Consider the following 23,683-nt stretch of genomic DNA (forward strand, 5'->3'; position numbering starts at 1 on the left):
TCTTTAAAAAATAAAAAATAATAAAAAATAATAATAATAAATTTTCAGTTGTGTAAGCCTAATAGAGCTTGGGAATACTGATGGATTTTCAAGATTCCCTTCCATTTTATCTTTTGCACCCGTGTAATGAGGCTCGAGAATGCTAAGTATCTTCAAGGTAATGCCTGGCAATTTTGCCCACGTTTGGTTAACATATCTTTCCCTGTTTAATTTGTGCATGCTCAGTGCCCTGACATCTATTCCTTACCAGACCAGAAGTTTTTAAATGTGCAAGCCTATTGTGCCTGGGGAAAAATGTTGAACTTTTGCCTTTGTAATAAGATATGCTCCAATTACCAACTTTAGCAATTGAATATAGTTGAATAATAACTGAATGGGACACTTTGTCACTAAGTCATCATTCAAGCTCCTACTGGGGGTGGAGTGAGGAGTTGATGGAGGTCAGCCTATTCCCCCCGGGGGGAGCTCCGCCACACAAATCCACTGAGGTTTTGTTTTCTTTCTTTTCTTTCTTTTTCTTTCTTTCTTTCTTTCTTTCTTTCTTTCTTTCTTTCTTTCTTTCTTTCTTTCTTTCTTCTTTTTTTAACAGTGTTATAAAAATGAAAAATTCCAGGAAATACAAGTCAAACTATAGATTTGCAAAATACTATAAAAACTCTCAAGTTCAATTTTTAAAAATGGTGTCCTGTGTAGTATTAAGATATTTTTATCCGAGGAAAGTATGTTGAAGGGTTAGAGCAATCACCTGGATATTTCAATCTAAGAAGTGCTTTGTAGGTGGACAGGATCCAGATAGATGAGGTCATTTTCACACGGGCCAGAGATACATGAAAATTTCCCCTTACCCTACATTGCATGTTACCTCAGATTCTGAAGACATTCCAGGATCCATTGCAAGCTTTAAGCACTTGTATCTTGTTTTGATGTGTACAAAGACATTTCTGCAGAAAATTACAAGGTCTCTATCTATATATGAACCTTGAAGAAGCCAAGGATTTTTGTTCATTTTAGTCTTAGTTTTTTTTGTTTTGCTTTGTTTTGTTTTGTTCTTTCGGATGTACTGTAAAGCCAATTTATTTCCTATGTCTAGGACTAAGGCTTCATTTGCCAATGAAGAAACTGCCACATGCAGACTTTTAATTTATGTATTTAGTATATATAATGTGTTCTAGAGTCTCATGAAAGTTAATTAGGGAAAACCCAGATGGCCTGGAAGCCATAGAGAACTAGGGTGTGGTCATTTGGGAAGGCTGCCCCTCCTTCTGGAAGGACACCTGGTTGGGATAAGACTGGGCCACAGAATATTGGGTCAGTAATGGTTGCCACAGTGTTAGGACAGGAGGAAGCACTCAGGAAAGATATGGTGCCCTTCCAGGACATAGGAGTCCTGATTCCTGCAATCTCGTGATGCTCATTTCACTTCGTGTGTGAACAACACTACCAAAGAGGTCATAGAAGTTTCTTGACCTCGTATTTCTACAGCAAGGAAGGACCTCACCTGCTGCCCAGCCCAAGGAGCTTTTCACTTCCAGGGATTCTTAGAAGATTCAAGAGAGTTGAAGGAGTTCTGGAAAGAGTTCTGGAAGGTGTAGGAAGACCTAAGATACAAGTAACCCACCAAAAGAGGCCAGAGGTCTCATAGGAGTGGCTCCTCATCATTCACCTCCTCTCCTATCCCTACCCCACTTTATGCCAATCCCTAGAGTTTTTTTAATAAGCCATAGACCAGGTAAGGGACCAAGCACAGGTCAATAAAAACCCCAGTTCTGTGACATTATTTAAGGGACCTCAAAGGGTCAATAATTATTCATGACCAGTGAAAGTGACACCTACTTAGTTTTCATCCTTTCTGGGGTATCACAAATAGAAATGCTTACAGCCAGGTAAGTATTCAGTGCAATAGATGGATTTCCTTGATGGTACATCTAGCCCTGTGGTGTATTCCCTGAAACTCACCAAAGATATTGCTCTCACGTGAAGACAGAAGTTGAAACACACTTTGCCTAAAGCCTCAGCTTTCTCTGGTTAGATGCCCCATGGCAGGTACCCTTCTCCAAACCCTGTGAATGGGCAGAAAATATCCTAGTCTTTGCCTTGGATTTCAGTTCAGGGAACAGAGCTGCAAAACAGGGCCAGTGGCTCTGGCCCAAAGAATATTCAGCTTTTATGCCAGTGGAATCAGAATCCCCCGTTCACTGTCCTGGCCCACCTTGAACTGGTTCTTAGAGAAATATAAATTGACTATCCTATAGTAGAGTTGCTGAGAGAAATTCTAAACCACATGTTGGTAAATGGAAGCCTCCATTAGCTCACAAACCCTTTTGGAAGCATCTGGAATGATCTTGGTTATTATCTTCGGTTGTATCCAAGCTATGGCCTTTACTTAACTCCTCAGCTCCCCTCATCTGAATCTGTTCTGATGACCACAACCCTTCTCTACATCAACACCAATTCAAGTTCTTTTTTTGGACCCATCCCTTCTTGCTCTTCCTAGGGCCACTCTCAGCCTCTGTTTCTGATTTTATCTACCCAACCAAGCCTTAGACTGACTTGTCACAGAGGATTATTCAAGCTGCACATATACATGTTGATAGTGCAACCCAGGCCCATGCCCATTAGGAAGGCCTAACTTCATCCTAGGCCCTTGCTCTTGCTCAGTGCCTCTGGCATCTGTTGCACAACTGGGCACCACAGGGAGCACGGCTGCCATCCACAAAGACCAAGATGGAAAATATGAGCCATCCATTTGGCAACAATGTTGGCATCTTCTTTAATTCATGCTGCCAAGCTCTGACCAGAAAGATCTTGGCCTGCTTATTGCCCAATGCAGTCAGTCCAGACTCAGGATGGCTCATCATGGCACATAGAGCCAGGTCATGGTGGGTAAGGCCAATTATAATGAGATTTATACATGCAAGGAAAGGAAGATAAGAGAAGGGGATCTAAACGCCATATCGACTTGTGCCCACCAGACCTAAGGTAAAGGAAAATCTAGAAAATTTCATGAAATTAAACAGTTTTTAAAAATTATTATTATTTAGAAACTGACCAAAAACACTCTCCTCATTAAAAATTTTGATTTGATTTTCATAGGAAAAACTGAATATGTTCTCTGTGCCTATACAGCACATGTGATCTTTTTTCCAGGAATAAAGGAAACAGGAAACTAGATATGGAAAATGAAGTAAATGAAGTAGGATACATGCTATAATGTAGAGAAGAGCTGTGTCATTGCTGCCTAGGGTGCTAATCCTGTGTCCCAGGTCATTTTGAAAGTACCTTAAAGAAGCCAGGAAGAAAATTAAGTACTTACATACATACATTTCTCTCATTTTAATCTCTCCTCAAATCCTTCAAGGGTTACTTCCCACACTTTGCAAATAAGGAAACTGAGGCAGGCTCAGAGCAGTTAAAGCATTGCTCAAGGTTGCAGAACTAACAAGTTGTTGAGTTGGGAGCTGAGCCCAGTCTACCAGACACCAAAGCTCATAACTGCCTCCAATTAAGGGCTGTCATTAACTTAGACAACTGTCTTCTCGCTGGAGCTTATGCCAAAAGAAGTTTACCAACATTCCAAGACGATGTCATCAGGGAGTGCATGGTCAAGTTACCATTGCAGGAGTCCTTCCAGTACATTTCCCAAAACTAATGTTGGAAGTGTTGGAAGGTGAGTTTGGTAATTGGTTGAGTTTTAATAGAAGATTTATTTTAAGCAGCCTGGCCTGATGATGCAACAAGCAGGGGAATGAGCTTGGTTGGAAGATGGATTTCTGATCTTCTGGGAAGTGTTGCTGCTTTAATAAGCTTTGCCTCTCAAAGGAAATTCCTCAGGACATTCAGTCACAACCCGCTGAACTGCCAGCTCCGTAAATACACACCTGTCCATATGCCACATACATACAGGAATAGATAATTCTGTAGCCAGGGCAGTGCCACCTTCATCAGGGAGCAGTCCATTGTCAACAGCAGGGAGGACACTGTTGGGGGGAAATCTTTTTTTTTTTTTCTTTCAGTGTGGGTCCAGTGACTGGGAACTGCAAATTAATAATAAAGAGATTAACAGGGAAAAAGACAAGGTTTACTTATATCTACACATGGAACCATTCAGTGATGGGTAGGAACTCACTCAATGGCCAAGGATAAAAAGAGGCTTTCTATGGGGCTTTTTGATGGCAATGGAAATGGGCAGAGTGTCTCTAAGGTAGCTGAATTCACAGGAAGCTTCCATCAGAGTGGGGTTAATGGCAGCTGTATATTCTTAGAGGCTCAGCTTTGGTCAGATAAGAGGAGTTAAAATAAGATTTCTTTCTGTACATTTTTTTAGCTCAAATGTTTTCACTTTAAAATCAACTCTAGAGGTCTGAATGGCTCCCACATTCTCCTCTGAAACTTCCCAGAAGTTTCACCAAAAAAAAAAAAAGAAAGAAAAAGAAAAAAGAAGGAAGAAGCAGCTTGATTGCTGTGGAGAAAGATTCCAATTAGAAGATTCAAGGAAAGATGTTACAAAGGGAAAGAAAAACAAAGAATAATGGTTGGAGCATATTATGAACCCAGTTTCTGAGTCAAGAAGGAAGTCAGTCAAGATTTCTACATGTTGGAGGGCACCTGGGTGGCTCACTCAGTTAATTGTCCAACTCTCGATTTTGGCTCAGGTCATGATCTCAGGATCATGAGGTCAAGCCCTGCATCAGACTCTGCACTGGGTGTGGAGCCTGCTTAAGATTCCCTCTCTTCCTCTTCCTTTGCTCCTTTCCCCTCTAACTCCCCCTCTCAAAAAAAAAAAAAAAAAAAAAAGGATTTCTAGATGTTGCGTTCGAAACATCTTTAGTGAGGATGGTAGTGGTAATGTCACAGTCATGCTTACTTCCTGGAGCACAACATGGAAGATGCAGGTGTTCTAGTGTTTATGGTGATAAATTCTTTCAAGTTATATCAAGTTGTCCAACTTCTGCTTGGAAGGCTTCAGGAAAAAAGGTGCTTTTAGTTACCAGGAATACCATATCAGGATGGGAGAAAAATTGAAAACATTACTAACAAAATATGTAAGACCGCATACTCTTCAGTTTACAAAGAGGTGGAAAAACAGCTCAAAAACAATGAAGAAGACTCAACACTGCTAACACAGAAGGGTAGGCTGCTATTTTTCATGGAAATATAAAATTTTTCTCTACAATCATCCCCCCAACTTAATCAAATATAATCAAAGTAAGATCACTCTTCTTTACAAAATGAGCCTAGTCTCACTAAATTTGGACTGATCATTTACATAAATGCAGCAAGAGTGGTTACTGACCACATCGGACTTTTTGTGTTTGCTCTCCTGGGGTTATTATGAAGAATCTCAGATTAGACTTTTAAATTTCTCTTGAGGCTCATAAGCCAAGCCAAGAACTCATCAGACTTCCTCTGCAGTTCCTATAGATTTGAGTGATCTCTTCTTTTCTTGAGATTCCCCAAGCATTCTAAAGTTCCTGGGCCTTCCAGAAAGTGACCTTCTATACTCACCCATAAGGCTGGGAAATATAAGCCAATTAGCAGGCCAGCTTCTCTTTCTTTCTTTCTTTCTTTCTTTCTTTCTTTCTTTCTTTCTTTCTTTCTTTCTTTCTTTCTTTCCTTTCTTTCTTTCTTTCTTTCTTTCTTCTTTCTTTCTCTTTCTTTCTTCTTTCTTTCTTTCTTTCTTTCTTTCTTTCTTTCTTTCTTTCTTTCTTTCTTCTTTCTTTTTCTTTCTTTCTTTTTTCTTTCTTTCGAGGGCTTTGTAAACATTGGCTCTATAAAGTCCACCTTAATTCCTTAAAATTGTCTGGTCATATCTGATTGTAAGCATGCTAGTCTCAAATAGGACCTTTCAATCAAAGCCTTGGTGATAAAACAAATTTTCTCATTTATGTCCTGTTGTAAGGAGAACAGATTCTTACTGAACTTTCAAACAATTATTTTGCAATGAAAATAAGAATATGCAATAAGAGAGTTTCTGAATTCTGGAGGGACCGGATAGGGAAAAAAAAAGATGTGAATTATATAGACAACTTAAGAGACGAGAGAAAATATCCAAAAAAGAGAAAAGAGAAATTATATTTAGGAAAGAAAACATTAAACAAGCAGAAATGTTCCAAAAAAAAAAGACAAAACTATAAAAATTATAATTTCTTCATCTGTTCATTCAGTCCCAAGTAATTAATTCCTATTCTGCTCAATCTTAGGTTAGCAATTTGATGGACTTATAAGCTTCCCTACTAGAGTTCCAGAAATCCTCCCTCAGTCCAGTGACATGTTCTCAAAGTTATTTAAGCAAAGCCACCAGAAGCCTGTATCAGAGAGTTCTTGTTATTGACCTTTCTATGGTTCCCGGAGATAGACCTTTTGTTGAAGACAAAATATTCTGGCCTGGAGCTGATTTTAGGAAACCGCCAGCATAAAACAGTAACTATCAGACACTGACAAAATAATTAAAATGACCATGGTTAAAGTTTGATGAGAGTTCATTGTAAAAAATGATACAATTCATGAAGAAATGGGGTTGTTTATGTGACACATTGTAAGACGATGACTGGGAATTACGACTGATAACATTTTATCAAGACATATCATGGATAGGGAGGGCATGAACAACTTTCTAGGAAGTTAGTTTATATCTCTCTTTTTACAAGGTAAAAGGGAATAAGCCTTTGAGATTTTCCAGGGACTCTCCATAAAGGCTCAAAGTCAGTTCGAGGTCAAGGAGACTTCATTTAGAATCTGATTTTAGGCAGTTGTCCAAAATGTCAAAGGTTTGAACATCCGATTAAACAAGATTAGAGAGGAGGTTTTTTTTGAGGGGGGAGAAAAAGAGACAGCTAGTTTTTCTAAAATAATCAAAGACATGCTAAAGCACTGGAAATTACTTCAATGAAACACAGTGTTTCCTAGGTGGGTTAGTTAAAAGGGAATCTTTCATAATTTCTTATTAAGAACAGACTGATAGTCCAACAAACTTTGTCTTTTTAAGAGAGAAAATCAAACTTTGGCTTTGCACTGCTACATACTGATACTAAAACTCATTTTCAACCTTATAATAAATCCATTCAATCTCAGCCAGCTTGACCACATGAGATATGATTCTCTCTCTCTCTCTCTGCACTACGCCAACCTTCCATCCCCAACTCTTTACAACTTTCGAAATCCATTCATGTTTTTGTCCCTCACTTTTCTCTTTCTCATTCTGAAACAATCTTTAAACAATTACTTTAGGACAAGATTACTCTCCACCCCCCCTCCTTAACAAATACAGTCCAATATTCCTTGCATACTTGGCATTCAGAGTTTTTATGTCTTCACTCTTATTATTTCTTGTAGCTTAATTTACATATATTGATTATAATTTTCAATCATTTGTAACCTTTATTTTACAGAGAAAACTAAGAAGTAGACGATTGTGAACTGTCACATACCACTATTCTGTAGTTGAATTAGCAAATTTATCAATATATTATCTCACAAATTCTACAGGCCTATGTTGCCTCATTGTACGATTTCTCAGTGTGACAAAAAGATCATGCTCGTTAAAGGATCCAAATATCTTGAGTCTCCCTGTATAAATAAAAAACCCAAAGGTAGATAAAGTTTTATTCAGTAATTAATGGCTCAGTGTGTTATCTTATTTAAAAGTGATCTAGATATTCAACAAATATCTATCACTTAGCTCAGTATAACTTTAAGGTTTCAAACTACCAAAAAGATTTTGGAAACTACATCTAAGCAGATATATAATGAAACACAATTATTAGTGAACTGAAGTTTATAAGAGCAATGATTAAATTGGATTAAAATTAAAACTATACACTTTTATACTCTTAAATATCTAATAAATATATTAGCTTTCTCGATTAATAAACTTACATAGTCTAAAAGTATATGCATGATGCTGATAACTCAGAAGACACAGTTGTTTTTATTAAGCCAGTGATATTAAACTGGTCTTAATTACCACAGACTTAACCTAAATGATGTGAATTTGAAACATAGATGTTTCAAGTTTCTATGTTTCTCGGTATTTGGGATTTTTTTTTTAAAATTTCTTATTGGTGTTCAATTTGCCAACATATAGAATTACACCCAGTGTTTATCCCATCAAGTGCCCCCCTCAGTGCCCATCATCCAGTCACCCCCACCCCCCCATCCACCTCCCTTTCTACCACCCCTTGTTCGTTTCCCAGTTAGGAGTCTCTCATGTTCTGTCTCCCTTTCTGGTATTTCCCACTCATTTTTTCTCCTTTCCATGTTTGGAATATTTGATTTATTTAAGCAGTTCTTTTTCTCCGCCAATTAAAGTAGAGCCCTTTTGAGGAATCTTTAAAATTAATTTGACAATACCATCCCAAGGTTAAAAAAAAAAACCCAAAACACATTATATAACACGCATACCTAAACATACCCACATGTACACACATAAATGGAGATCTTAAGCTTTCCCAGTAATACAAGCCCCACTAGTCTATCGAAGAGTTAGTTTTCACCTTTGCCCCACTTTTTACCCCAACTGTTTCTGGATGGAATGTTATTTGTTCAAGAGAAGGACTCAAGCTTTTTATCGGTATTTGCAGGGGAGACCTGCAAGTTCTTTTTCTCTGCCCTGATGTGTGATCACATAGATGCTGCTGTTCAGCCTCGGGTGGCTGGGTCAATGGACTGAGACGTTCCTTTCCAGAAGCTGCTGTGCTAAGGAAATGGGATAGTGGGCTTGTTAAGGGGGAACATCGGAGCTTATCAAGAGGAGAAATAAATTTCTCACATTTTATGACAGGAAGCAGTAGTACAAGTAGAAGCAAGGCACCCCTCAGCTGAAAGCCAGAGTTCTTTCCTTGGATGTTTGCATTTGAGAGACAGGGCTTAGAGATCTTTGAGAAGACAGTTCTGGGGAGTAGAAGATTCATATTCCAAAGAGGGAGGAGAAGGATGCAACCTTTTAAAGTAACTTTAAGACATATCACGGATATGATTTTCAGGAATTTGGGCTGGAACAAACAGTAAATTCCCCTGGTAGCACCAAGCTTTCTCAAGTAAGCATTTTAAAGGGAGGGAGGGGAGGCAGGTAAATACAATTATTTGTGTTGAGAGTCTGTAGCTGTTAATAGGTCCAGGTTGAAGCCTCATTAGGATGAGGGTTCAGGAGAGCCCTATTTGAGGAGGCTGAGGCCTAGCCATCTACTCTTTAGTTTTTCCTTCTCGAGTGCAGTACCTTTTCCAACGCCCCGACTTTTTAAAGTATCTGTAAGCATCATGAGACAAATGGGAGAATATGGGATTGGTAAGAAAGGTAGATGAGCTTTGGGTTACTCCCAGAGCTGCATTTTCTGTTTTGTAACTTGATTAATAAGGTGAGGATGGTTTTATTTCTAATTCTTCAAAGAATGGAGTGGCAGCCTCAATAACAATACCAAGGGACAAGCCAACCCATCAAACTACATTATTTTGAATTTTCTTATTTATATCAGGTGAAAATCAAAAGATTTCCATGTTCCAGATCTTTTGGATTTAGAGCTCTGATTTTTTTTTAATTCCAAAGACACATTCAACAAAGGTTTAGGACTTATTTCTTTCCTCTGAGTACCTCATTCTACGTGAGCCCAATTAGCCTATGGAGGGAAGGCTTCCATGAGAGCTTCTATCAGGCCTTGATTACCTGCCACCAAGTGGGCCATTTGCAGGAGAAAGGTGGAGGAGGGGTTTTTGGTGGGTGTACATCTTAGTTTTTGCTCTAAGCCTGATTTCTGTTCTTTAATTTGTGAAGAGAGTCTTTTAAACCAGCTGGTCTTTTGTGTGTGTGTGTGTGTGTGTGTGTGTGTGTGTGTGTCCTCTTTTCAGTATGATCTTCCCATACTGGTAATAGGATGTTTGTTTAAAGTGAGAGCCCTTCAAAAAATCTTTCAAATACAAAAGTTTTTCCAAACCAAAGGATCTATTGTCTGGCCAATGACAATTTAAGATCTCCAAGGGGATACCTGTTTCAAAGTGTGACTCAAAACCAATAAGCCTTTCTACAACTTATCCATAGACACAAGTGGTATCTCCCAAAATGGTACAAGAAGATGAAACCCCATTAACCAGTCACTCCCAACAATAGTCAAAGAGAAAGAAAGCAAAGAATCTCATTCTAAAAAGTGATGAGAATGGTGTTTTTGAAAACTTTTGTCTCTAGATTTCTAGAAAAGCGAGACCTCCTCCAAAGACCTTCCTGTCTGTCACACTAGCTGACAATGCTAGAATGGTATTTGTCAGCACTAGCAAGTAAATGAGGAAACAAAGGAGGAGGTGTTATGGACCGAGACCCTTTATTTGGATTTAGACAGACACCCTAAGAGCTGGCAATGGTTAGCAGGACAGCAGCAGCAAATGGGGTGCCCACCCTTATTTATGCCTGTAGATGACAGATTCCCATGCCTCTCTAGTCTCATGCCTCTCTAGCCTAACAGCCTCTTCTGAGCACAGGTGCAACAATGTGCACTCCCAGGCAGACAGAGGCACCAGACAGTGGATGCTCTCACTAGATCCAGACCAAGCTCTCAGGACACAAAATGAGATAATCAGACTGGACACAACAGCCATCCCTGGGAAGGAAAGGATCTATATAATAAGAGCTCCCAAACCAAGAGCCACAAAATACAAAGAGTGAGTTTGTGAAACTGTTTTCCCCTGCCAACTTGAATGTTGGTAAGAAGAGACAAGGAGAGGTACTTATTGCCTGGCTCAACCAGACCCTGAGCACCGGTAAGGAGATCCACCAGTCAGCTGAGTCAGAGGTCTTCATCTCAGCAGCAGTCTCTAATCATCACCAAAAGGGTTAGGAGTTACACTTTCCTTCTTCCAACTCATGTCTAGTCATTGGAGGCCTGCAAATTAACTGGCAATAGGTATATTAACAAGAGAAAAGACAAGGATAATCTATGATGCGGGTGGAAGTGCTCAGCGATAAGACACTCACTCAATAGCCGGAGATAAAAAGGTTCATGTACCAAACCTCACACAAAGGGGTGGTAGTGGTGTTGGTTAGGGCTTTAATAGGAAGGTACAGAAGGTTCTGCTGTGCTTTTTGATGCTACTGGGAAGGTGCAGTCTGTCCCCACAGCAGCTGAATTTGCAGGAAACTCCCCAGGGGGAGGGGGGATTAACGGTAGTTGTATTTTCTGGAGGCTCTGCTGTAGTCAGATAACAGCAATTTAGATAAGATTTCTTTCCACATCTGCTTTAGCTAAAATGTTTTGTCTTTGACATTATCTCTATACCAACCCTGGTCTGAGTGAGTCCCCACAAGATTTAAGACTTGTATCATTAAAACTTTAAAAAAGGAAACGTTTTCAGGGAGGCAATATTTCTGTGATGGGCTCAGGTTCACTGAGGCTCCTGGTGACAGAGACTTTGCTGCCTAATACAAAGGCGCCGTGGGGTCATCAGTACAGTCTCCACCCAGGCTGAGATCATCCTGGGCCTCATTCCAACAACATGAGCCCTGGCTTCTGTGCCCACAGTGAGGGCTGGCATTTCACTCCATTAAGTTCCCAAGATCCAGCACCATTATTTGTCTTCAGAAAGTTATTGCATAATATTTTAAGACTTAAGTAATTTCAGTTTCTGAACTGTTTATATATATATATATATATATTGCTTTTGCCTTTTACCCACCATAAGCAGGAAAAGCAGACTAATTATATTTGGGGTTATGAATTGATTTTATAACCCCAAATACAGACTTCCCAGGAAACGCTGTTATCAGGGGAAATATCTAGAAAGAAAGGGTAAAGTTCAAAGTGCTAATTTCAAAAGGTAGTATTGCATATTTTCTATTACTTTGAATTAGTGCTATATGGCTGCAAGGAGAACATACTTCCTGTTTGTGAAAGCCACGTTCACAACTTCAGGAACTCTGCAGCTATTAAGATAACTAAGGAGGACATCTCCTGAAAAAATTATGTTCTCAAATTCATCCATTCAAACTGCTTGTACAGAACCCAAAGCATAGAAATTAAAGACAAATGAGCCACCAGGTGATCTTTTTTTGGAAGATGGAAAACCTCATAAAAAGAAAGACAGGTATATGTCTATGATATAGACTCTCAGGATGAAATTTCTTAAGGATAGGCACCATGGGTGCAGGGCTCACTAACCTGCTGGGACACCAGAAATGAAAAGCAATGGAGGATAAGAATGCAGACTGAATGGTTCAGAGTTTGGGAAACTTCTTTACAGAACTAATTTAGATATTGCTAATTCGTGGTTCAAAAGTTGGCTCCCCAAAATATTATCAAAATAACCTAGTGGTAGTAGCTAATGCTTTGCTGGGGGAGAGAGGTCGTCATGTACATTGTAGGATGTTTCACAGCAATCTTGACCTCGACCTTCTACATGCCAGTAGCACCCCCAGTCATGACAATCAAAAATGTGACATTGCTGAATGTTCCCTGGGAGGGAAAATCGGACCCAGTTGAGAACCACTGCTTTACGGGTAACTGAGAACACTACCTTGACAGTCTTAGTAGAGGCTTAAAGTGGAGAGGTCAAGGTTGAGAACATTTGGAGATTGTGAAGTCTGGTTTTTCAATGTGTGTCATTCAGTGAGGGGGTTCTGGTTAGGGTTGAGTGAGGATGGTGGTAATACAATCTTTAGAATTAGTGAACTCAGCAAGGTGAAGATTCTCAGATGAGAGGTTTGAAAATGCTCAAATTGATGTAAAATTGTCCTGTGATGTTTTCTATCAATGAGTTGATGAGTCTCTGGGGAAATTCCTGGAATGAGCAATAATGTTATTTGTAACTATTATCTTCCTGGGCGATAGCTTTCTGGAACAGTAAACTTATGCTGATGAAGACCCTAGAATAGTAAAGCCATGTCAATGTAGACTGTGAATGTCTTGGTGGATTTTTTTTAAAGTTCCTTGTTTTTTTCCCCTTCAGGCTGCTACTTGCCTTTTGCCTACTATTAGCATATTCAGAAAGAGCTCAAACATAAGAGACCACAGAGGCAGAGGTGAAGAGCCTCGACTCTGGAGTCACTCTCAGGGCTGCACCTTGGTTTCACTACACTACGGGCTGCATGACCTGGGTGAGCAACCCGCTCTCATCAAACCTCATATACTGAGGTTAATAACAGTATCTCTCCATCCGGTTGTGGTGGAATTTGAATGAAAAAATCTGTCTAGTGCTCTGAACATAATAAGCACTCCGTGGGTGTAAACCCACTATGCAGAACTGTGAAAAAAAAATGCCACAGCAGCTGTGCACCTCTGCAGGGGCCATCATGCTTTGGGGACCTCCCTCTTTGTCTTTCCCACAAGCTCTAAGAAAACACTAAGTTTAAAAAGAAGCTAAAAAAAAAAAAAAAAAAAAAAAGAAGCTAAAATTCTTTCTCTGTATCCTGGAAATATCACAAAGTGAGAGTGGCCAAGTGTCCTAAGCTCCTCCACCCATAATCTTAACTGAGCATGCTCCTTGAGCACAATGAACATGTGTGGGGTGCCTTAGGCTGTCATTTAGCAATGTCACTGCTGTGAAAGTTGATGAACAATAAGAGCACCATGGCACTAGCTTGGTGTAGGTTCAAAGTGACTTTTCTGAAACTCGTCCACTAGAATATTCATCTCATCTATTCTCCATGGTATGTTTTAAAGACAACACCTTGCTTTAGGAGCAATGACCTTGAATCCATTACACTGTAGAAGTCTACTCTTTGTTCTCTCCTAATTCTGAAAACAGGTCATATTCTACAAGTGGGAGACTCACTTGTACTGTGCCAGGTGCTGATGTAGGTACTTCATATAATTTTCTCATTTAATCTTCCCTCTGTAAGATAAATACTGGGATGAGAAATCTGATACAGAGTCAAAGTAACTTGCTGAGGAGAGCCCACTAATAAACAGATGGAGGCAGGATTTAAGCCTATGGCTACTGGGCTCCAAAGTCGATGATTCCTCCACTACTACAGCATGATGCCTCTATATAGCTATTTCTCAAAGCAACAACAAACAGAAAAAACCAAAGATATTAACCACATCCTAATCATAGTTTTACAGAGCCTGGGTCCATGTATAATATTTGACCAGGTGAACTGTTTCCTGGAATGTTGGCAAGGAACAGTTAGATCTAGCCTGACCACCATGAGATCACTGAGATAACTGACAACTTGAGGGAACCTTAATGTTAGTCCATTTGTAAGTCCAATTCTAACAAATGAATGACGTAGATCCAGCCCATCGGTTGACAATTAATTGCTATTGAAAGGACTAGGTGGGGAAAAAAATCCCTAGGCACCACCCTGTCCCCCAGTGCAGTTTGAGGGCTATACACATTTGGCAAAGAAGTATTAAAATAGCATAGGTTATCAACAAAATGGTAATAGGCTAAGAGAATTTCACTGGGTAACAATGTTATTGAGGAGTGACATTGGAATGAAATGCCTTCAAGAAAAGTATCTTCAAGAATAGGTTTTCTGGGATAGTATCCTTTTTTTTACAGTGATGGTGACATAATTGTTTTCAGGGAAGGTGATCAATAAATGTGCGACTAATGCAGTTTAATCTTTAGATCTCTAGAAGTTGTTATTTTTTTCTTTTTTTTTTTCAACATAAATTAGACTTCTTTACTCTACCTCAGCTCTGCCCAATGCTAGCTCTCTGATTCTGTGCAAGTCACCTGGTTTCTCTGGGCCTCAATTTCCTCCTCTATGAGAAGGATTGGATATATGATATGGAGCAAGTCCCTTCCTGCTTGAGTCAAAGTGACTCAAAATGTTATTAACAGACCAGTGCCCTCTACAGGCAACTTGCTCTACACTGTGAGACTTCATTAAGCGGGATGTTAGCAAAATTTTCTTGGTATATTTAACGTGGTGACTTAGTGTCCAACAACTATATTTTGTTATCCAATAAACCACGGTTGTGAAGCAATTAAATTTTTAGATTTGTCTAGATCTCATTTCGCTGATAAGAAATGTGAGGACTACCACAGCTAGGAACTCTTCCAACCCCTTTGGAGTAAGGCTGGAGCTTGAATACAAATTTCTGGATACTCAGTTGACTGGTGTCCAGTAGTGACCTTACTAGTCCTTTATCGGTGTCTCCAAAATGCTCTTCCCTCCCCTTATCAGATAGCACTGGAACTCAGCATTTTCTAAGTTTTCTATGTACTTACTACCTTTAAGAATTGAACTGTGGATTTTTCCATTAGAGCAGGAAATGGCCACTTCAACGTTGCCTGGTAATTATATGAGCACCTCATTGTAAGGTTGCTTTCTTGCAACCTTTCCTGCTACTGAGGGGGAGGTCGTTTACTGACATTGCCAGCAGAAAATGTATGCATGCTCAATATCTGATTGATTCACTTTCAGTTCAAGGACTGCTAAAAATTTTAATCCTTCATGCTGAGACCTACTCAGAAGTTGGGACACGCTGTTCATTGCTAAGATAGGGGACATGGAAAAAAATGTTCTGTACAGTTTTCAGTAAAAATCTGAGTCTGTTTAAGCCTACCTTATAAATTTTTTACATTAATTCACATTTCAATTTTTATTATTTCCCAAGCAGCATTAGTGCCTTATAGAAAGTCATGAATTCAGATTAAGGAAAATAAGAAAATGATAGCACCTTACTCCTACCACCCATTGATCACCACACGTGTGCATATATCCTGAAAGCTTTTTCTATACATTCCTGGGGTTCAGGGAGGTTGAGCCAGAAGGTACCACTTTGGCATATGGCTTATCGCTACCAAAGGCAATCAAGGCCTAACACACTCAAGAAGAGCTTTTTACCTCCCTCTTAACTGCCTAAAAACATTTAGATAGGGAGCCTATACCAGAAGAGAGCTACTACCAGAGATAACTTTTTTTTTTACATCAGAAACACTTCTCTGCACGGCATGACAAACATTTGTTTACCAAATACGCTCTTCCCATCTTCCTATGAATCATTTTCCTTCCTTTTGTAGTCCCAGACCCCTACACCCCTTTCCTTAGTTCAAGATGGCATACAAACCTTGACTGCCTGTTGGCCTTTGACCATCTTGTGTCCATGTGAGGCTCCTGTACATACAAGATTAAATGTGTTTTTTTCCTATGAATCTGTCTTTTGTCATTTTAATTACTAGGCCAGTCAAAGAATCTAGAATCTACATACATATATGTATACATATTTTTACAAAAAAGAGATCAAGGAGATCACACAGTTTATAACCTGCTTTCTTTAATTAAAGATATTCATCTTTCCTTGACAATTCATCTTCATCTTATCTAAAGCTCAGCCTGTATTAAAATTTCCCCCACTTGTCCACAAAATCTCCTTTACAGTTGGTTTATCCAACCTGGGGATCCTGCATTGTACCAGTTATTTTGTCCCTTAAAAATCTGTAATCTAGCATGAATTCTTCCCTCTATTTATTATTATTTTTCATTAAACTCTTTGTTTAAAAAAACAGGGCAGGATGAGGTTCTGTGTACTTTTCCTTCCTTTTCTCTTAGATTTTATTCTTTACATAAACCAGATTTTTTAGGAAATTGCCCTGCTCTCTGTCTTATCTTCCTTTGCAAGAGTTACTGCCTTCATGGTATAACAGATGGGGCACCTGGCTGGCTCAATCAGTGGAGTGTGCAACTCCTGATCTCAGGGTTGTGAGTTTGAGCCCCACACTGGGGTGTAGAGAATGAATGAATGAATGAATGAATGAATAAATAAATAAATGAAAAAGGAAGAAAGAATAATGGTGTAATGGATGGTCAACTACTACAATCTGAAGGTTTGTGCTTCAAATGAAATCTGTAAACCTGATCAAAGATCTCTATTTTTTTAAAAATTTCTCCCTCTTCTCCCATCTCATCCCCCTCACCCCCAGAACAAAGAAAATCAGTCTAAAGGCTGTCAGACCCTGTGATAAGCTATAGTTGTAAACAAAACAGGCCTGGCCCTTATCCTCAAGGAACTTATTATAGTCTAGTGGGGGAGTGACATCGTTAGCATTAAATGCTTAATTAAATGATGACACATACAAATGCTGAGAAGGTGAAGTATAGAATAGGAGGGGTTGGGGCATGAGAGGCAACAGCTCAGGGAAGAAAGGGGCTTGGTGTAATATATTAGGGAAGCCTTCTCCCAAGGAACAACATTTAAATTGCAGTTAGTTAAGTCGATTTGGGGGGAAGACTGCTCCAGGTGCTGAGAACAGCATTTGCAAAAGTGCTGAGATTTAGGGGTCATGTCCAGCCTCACTGGAATGAGGGGAGTGAGAGGGAAAAGACTGAGGCCAAGCTGGAAAGTTAGGCAGGGGCTAGCCCATTTGGAAGCCAAAGGCCACCTGGACAATTTTTGCACTTAATCATACAGGCAAGAGGGTGCAGTGAAGAGCTCTTGGTAGAGGAGACACATAATCAGATTTAGGTTTTACTAAGACCGCACTGACCATTGTGAGGGCAGTATACCGAAGAGAGAGGACTGGATACAAGAACTGGTTAGAATGCCATGGTGATTGTCCAACTAGGAGATAATGCTTTGGCCTAGACTGATGGGTGGAAGTGATGCAGAAGAGTGATTACACAGATCTTTAGCTAATTAGAAAATGTAGTAAAAAAGACCTGATGACTGATTGGTTAGGGAGAGGTAAGCAAGGGATGTGGGAAAAGGAGGTGCTAAAAGTAACCAGTCTGTTTCTAGCCCAGTTCAAACTGGCTTCAGCCTGAAAGGAAGTGGCTTGATTCAAGTATGGGAAAAGTCCTGGGTGTAGATCAATGCTTCAGACATGGCTGGATCCAGGAGTCCAGATAATGTCTTTAGAAGAAGGTCTGATTGTTGATCTGCTGCTTTGGCTTCATTTCTTCCCTCAGGGTGGCAAGACAGCACCTGGCAGGTCCACATTCTCATAGGCCAGGAACTCCAGCAGCAGAGAACATCTTAATATTTTCAGGAAAGATCCTAGAAATTAAGCCTAATTGGCTAGACCTAGGTAACATAACCATTTCTGGAGATTTAAAAAAAAAAAAAAAAAAAGCAGAAGCTATTTCACCTGGAGCAAATAGACCTAGGGCAGGGGAAGAAATACTGAAGGACTATTACCAGCACAGTAGGGAATGGATGCTAGGCAGACAAGAATGACTGTACTTATTACAAGTAACAACTAGGACTTTCACAGGCAGAGCTGAGCGGATGGTGGAGTCATGTGCTATCGGAAGAGTAAAGTGTTGGGAGGAAAGATCACAAGTCCAAGTCTGCACATATTCCTTTTGAGGACCTATTAAACTTATACATGCAGATGTCAAGTAGGCAGATGGATACATGGGGGATCCAAAGCTCAGTAGAAAGTTCTTGGCAACAGTTTAGTTTTGGGAGTTATCAGTATATAGGATGTGGATAAGATCATCTGAGAAGTGTGTCAAATCAGAAAAAAAAAGTTAATAGATGAGTAGAAGAAGAAAAAGCCACGGAGCAGAATGTGAAAGATGTGTCTGCCAGGAAACCTAACAGGAATGGAACTTCAGAAGTCCAAAATATTTCCCAATGGTGAATAGGGAATGTCTAACTGTGGCTTACCTCTGAGAGATCAGATGAAATGAGGAAGTATCCATTGAACCTAACGAGCTGGAGATCACTGATGAGCTTAGTCAGTGGAACTGATTTGGATAGACGGATGGGGAAGGAAGCCAGATTGGATAGGAGGTTGAAGAGTAATGGCAAAGAGGAGGCACCTGGGTGGCTCAGTCAGTTAAGTGTCTGCCTTTGGCTCAGGTCACGATCCCAGGGTCCTAAGATCAAGCCCCAAGTCAGGCTCCCTGCTCAAAACCAAAAAAGATGGCAAAGAGTACAAGTTTACTATGAATGGCTGGAGGCTGATAAAATAACAGGGTATGAGATGAGGGTGTAAGGAAAGTTCTGTGCTTTGTCTTTTTTTTTTTTCTTTGATGGACATGAACTTTTTGAAGAGGAACAATGGAAATATACATGCTAAGAGATAGAAGAAAATGGGATCCAGAGCCCAGTGGATGGAAAGACCTTAGAATAGAGAAGGACCACCCCCTTCACTATAAATGAAAGGGAAAAGGATGGATACTGATTCAGGAACATGTGTAGATCCCACAGCCAGAAGATGAAGTCATTTCCATATGATGCTTCTGTTGTTTCTAAGACGTAGGACATCACCTCCTTCTAATGAGGAAGGGATCTGAGGTTTGAAGGGAGGAATATTGAAACGGGGTACAGAAAAACAAAGTGGTGATGGGGCAGGATGTCAGAGCTGTGCCTGTGGCCCAGCAAAAGCAGGCTTTGGCATTAATCTAGCCAACTGGTGATTTCCTACAGCAGCTCCCAGCAGCCTGAGGGCTGAACTCCAGGAGACGGGCAGCTGGTTGGCAAATGTGATGGGAGAGCACAATGAAAAGGAGTTGACCATAGAGCAAAACCCTACCAATAACACTATACATAGGGTCCAAAATGGAGAGCCTCGCTGAGCCCAGGTCAGTGAGATGACAATTAGGGGTGGATGCGTGGTGTCTGCTGAATTTGCAGCTACAGGATGTGTCCTCAAAGGCTTGTACCAGACATTGGCTAAAAGGCTGGAAATCCGTGTTGGGTAGGGAGGGAGGTGAGGATGGGAAAAAAGTGCAAACAGGGGTTCGATAATAGGAGGACCCAAAAGGGGAAGAACGGGTGTGGAAAACACAGAGGGCTGGCCATCAGCAACAGTCAGCCTTAGGGAAGATAGAAAGCCGTGCACCAAAAGCACACCGACCTAGGCGGTGGCAGGTGTCAGCCCCACCAGTGGGTAACCCACGTGGTCTCGCCTCTGCTTCAGGCTCCTGATTTAAAAATAGGGCATAAGGATATCTCTTCTGTTCACCTCACCGAGCTGTTGTTGGCCATCAGGTAAAGTGCTCTAAATGTGTGAGCTGTATTGGAAAACAAACTCAAATGTCTCTTTTTTCCATTGTGGCAGAGAGGGGGTGTGTGGAAAGAGAGGTGGTTACCCAAGAACTCACCACAAAGTAGCGCTGGCCTCGCGTGCGCACCATGCTTGGGCCTGGGGAGCAGAAACAAACTGTGCACCTTCTGCCCCCAGCTGTTGCTACTGGCTGACAGCTGTTCTTCAGCATGGCTGTGGTTCTATTTTAATTTTTCGATTGTTTGTTTTTATTCCCTAACAGTCTAACCTTCCCGGATCATTCAGACACACCGAAACATTAGAGCAGGGCACGCAGCCTGAGTACCAATGGCTCAGAGTGAGAGTGTGGAGGTGACCCAGTCTCTTCCAGATGCAGCCACTGCATTTTTAACCCTTCATTCCTATTCTCTTTGTTCTTTTCTCCCTATGAATCCCCTACTCTGGAAACAAAACAAAACAAAACCCTTTTCTTCCTATGATGATCTCTTTTTCAGTAAATGGCACCACTACTCACCCAGTTGTTCAAGCCAAAACCTTGAGGTTCATTCTTGATTCCTGCCTTTCCCTGATATCCAAACCATGGGCAGGTCTGGTTGACCCTACTTGCAAGAAAAATCCACTTTTCATGGTCTGTACCACCATCGCTAAAGTCCAGCAACCATCATCTCTCATGGGGGCATCTGCAATCAAGCCTACTTGGTCTCCCTGCTCCCATGTTTCCTGCCTGGAATCTATTCTCCCACAATCCATTCTCTAGAGTCCTGTTTTTCAAAGCCTATGCCATGTATCACCTCGAGTAAAACTTGCCCCCCACCCCACTTCACTCAAGCTTCGCTAGCCTTCCTTTGAGTCCTCGACCTTGTCCAGCTGGTTTCAGCCTTCGGTCCTTAGCAGCTGTTCTCTTGTCGGAATGTTGTTCTTCCTGAACTTCACATGGCTGGTTCTTTCTTGTTATTCAAATCTCAGATTGCCATCTCCTCAGAGAGTCCTTCCCTGACCACAGAGCCAAAAGTGGGATGAATGGTTTCAAGTGTCTCACACAAGCGTATTCATCCCGTCTACCCTTCCTTTCCTTCTCGCCCTTAAAAAGTTCTCTTTAGGGGGCACCTGGGGGGCTCAGCAGTTGAGCGTCTGCCTTCAGCCCAGGGCGTGACCCCAGGGTCCTAGGATCGAGTCCCACATTGGGCTCCCTGCATGGAGCCTGCTCCTCCCTCTGCCTCTCTCTCTCTCTCTCTCTCTCTGTGTCTCTCATGAATAAATAAATACAATCTTTAAAAAAAAAAGTTCTCTCTAACCCATTTTTTAAGTTAGCTTTGGTTTATATTAAACACCACTCAGAATTCCCCAGGCACCACTTGTGTGGCTAAATTAGTGGTGCAAACATTGCCTTGGAAGTCAGACATATTCCTCCCTTCCCCTTTCCTTCTCTTCATTCCTCCTCTCTCCTTTCCTTCCCTTTCTCCTTTCTCTTCCTCCCTTCCATTACATAATTAACCCATCGGCTGTCATGATATAACAGAGTCACATCGCTAAGCACAAAGGCAGCTATGTTACAAAGAAAGGGGTACTTGATTTGAAGTCTGAACACTTGGGAGAAACTCCATTTTACCCCTGATTTCTCAGGGTCAGTTTTCTTATATTTGAAGTGGCAATAAAAATCACTATTTCACAAGTTGTTGTAGAGTGAGGCAGTAAGTGTATCAGTTACCTACTGCCACAATAATGCTGTGTAACGAGCCACCTCAGAGCCCATTGGCTTGAAACAGCCATTTGCTCCTCTCATTCTTCTTGGGGTCAGCTGGCCAGCTTCGCCCATCTGGCCAGGGCTCATGCACATATTTGCAATCAGCTGTCCCTTCAGCTGGGCCCTGCTGGCCTAGGATGACCTTTAGCTGGAGTAACTCATCTCTGTTTCCTAGGTCTCTTGTCTCCAAGTCTGGGCTTGTGTTTCTGGTGGTGGCAGGGCTCCAAGAAAGAAAACAGAAGCCACATTTCAAGTATCTGCTTGCATAAAGTTTTCTGGTGTCCCTTTGTCCAAACAAGTCACGTGGCCAAGACCACTGCCAAAGAGCACGGATACATAGAAGTATGAAAAAGCCCACTGCTCATAACGCAGTCAGTTCACCCAATCAGAATGGCTTGTGATGCCACATTAGCCTCCTCCTCTGGGAAGCCTTTCCTGATTTCCCTCAGCAGTCTTCAATATGCTTCCATCATTAATATTATTCATGGATATTTACTGAATGCCTAACACTCTCTGGACTTGCAGTAAGTGTGATAGAGTCCACCGCACTGCAGGGGGAGAGGAGTAAGAGTGAATAAGCAAATGCACAAAAATATGCCTAATTGCACATACCGATATGCATTTTAAAAGTATGTCTTTGTAGCTAGTTAAAGCATGTCAGTCTCTCCCTCTCTGCTGGGGTCTCTCAAGGACAGGGACCAAGTGTTTTCGTTACATCTTTTGTCCTTAGCACAGCTGTCTGGCCCATAGGTGCTTAATAAATAAGAAACTGCAAGTGGGTAAAAGAACCTTAGAGAAGGCATGGGAATGAAAGGTGTGAAGCCAAGAACTTTGCTATGGCAGCAGCTATTCACTCTTAGGCTCTCATTTCCTTTCCCATGGAAAGACACAGGCACCGCCTTTTCCCCTGGGCCCTCCTGACACAGGTGTCTATCACCCGGCAGTGACTCTGACCAACAGCTCTGGCAGTTGTCCAGTTTTGCTTCTCTCCTAATCCAAAGAAGCATTTGCTCTCCACATCTCAGCACCTGCATAGCACTTGCATCTCAGCATTCGACACAGAAAATGGTGGTGGCAAAGTCCGAAAGGACAAGGGCCATGTGGGCCTGGGTGCCTGTCACTTCTGTTGTGGAATGTGAAAATGGAAATTCATAATTTTGAGCAGAGAAGTTCCATAATATCCCACCTCTCTCCATGTGAGTCAGAAATAGGCTTGGACTAGGATTTGCACATTTTGCCAATAATAATTAGAGCTCCTTCTTCACCTGGCTTGGTCCTAGACCCTCTATTTGAATGTTATTCAGAGCCTCTTTCCAAAGACTAATATCCTTCCTTGAAGAAACTCATTGGTTTAAAAAGTACTGATGTGACTACTTGTCGGGTTTTGAAATGCTCAGCCCCTGAGCCTCCTTCCTATATTTGAGATATCCTCGCAGCATGAGTTTTGGTAGAAAGCAGAACCTGCCTCCCATCTAGAAATGGAAAAGGCCATATTCTCGCCTTCCTTCTGTCCACGGGCAGGGGTGGGTCGTGCCCATGACTAAGCCCAGCCAGTTAGATGCTTCTGCCCAGGGCAGCGGTGCCTTCTTCCCTTATTTACCAACATAGCAGAGGCAACAGTACCAGTAGGAAACCGTGTCCCAGGGCTAGTATCCGGTAGAGCCATCTATTACAGGTTAAACTGTGCTCCTCCAAATTCTTCCGTTGAATACTTAACCCTGAGTATCTCAGAATGTGACCTTGTTTGGAGATAGGGTCTTACACAGGTAATCAAGTTACAGGGAGGTTATCAGGGCAGCCACTAATCCAACATGACTGGTGTCCTTACAAAAAAGGGGAAATTTGGGCACAGAGACATGCACAAAAGGTAAGAGAAAATGACAATATATGCAGGGAGGCTGCCATGTGGAGATGAGGTTGGCCATCTAGAAGCTAAAGAGAGAGGCCTAGCACAGCCCCTTCCCTCCTAGCCGTTGGAAGGAACCAACACCTTGATGGCCTTCTACCCTCCAGAACTGCGAGGCAATAAAATTCTGTTGTCTACGTCACCCAGTC

General features: G+C 41.2%; 1 long non-coding RNA gene across 8 annotated transcripts in view; it reads right to left on the minus strand.

The window, feature by feature from the left end:
* Window positions 1–3,332: 3,332 nt before the first annotated feature.
* Window positions 3,333–23,683, minus strand: part of LOC119870277 — a 55,384-nt gene continuing 35,033 nt past the window's right edge. For 6 of the 8 annotated variants that reach the window (XR_005355630.1, XR_005355636.1, XR_005355637.1 and 3 more), the window contains 3 exons: window positions 13,750–13,809; window positions 7,428–7,566; window positions 4,002–4,034 (listed from right to left, as the gene is read on the minus strand). This is a non-coding gene — a long non-coding RNA (uncharacterized LOC119870277). Of the gene's footprint in view, window positions 4,035–7,427; window positions 7,567–13,749; window positions 13,810–23,683 lie in introns of all 8 variants that reach the window. The other 2 variants (XR_005355631.1, XR_005355628.1) reach the window with 2 other exon arrangements.

Source organism: Canis lupus, chromosome 2, assembly GCF_011100685.1.
Source record: "Canis lupus familiaris isolate Mischka breed German Shepherd chromosome 2, alternate assembly UU_Cfam_GSD_1.0, whole genome shotgun sequence".
NCBI classification, from domain to species: domain Eukaryota; kingdom Metazoa; phylum Chordata; class Mammalia; order Carnivora; family Canidae; genus Canis; species Canis lupus.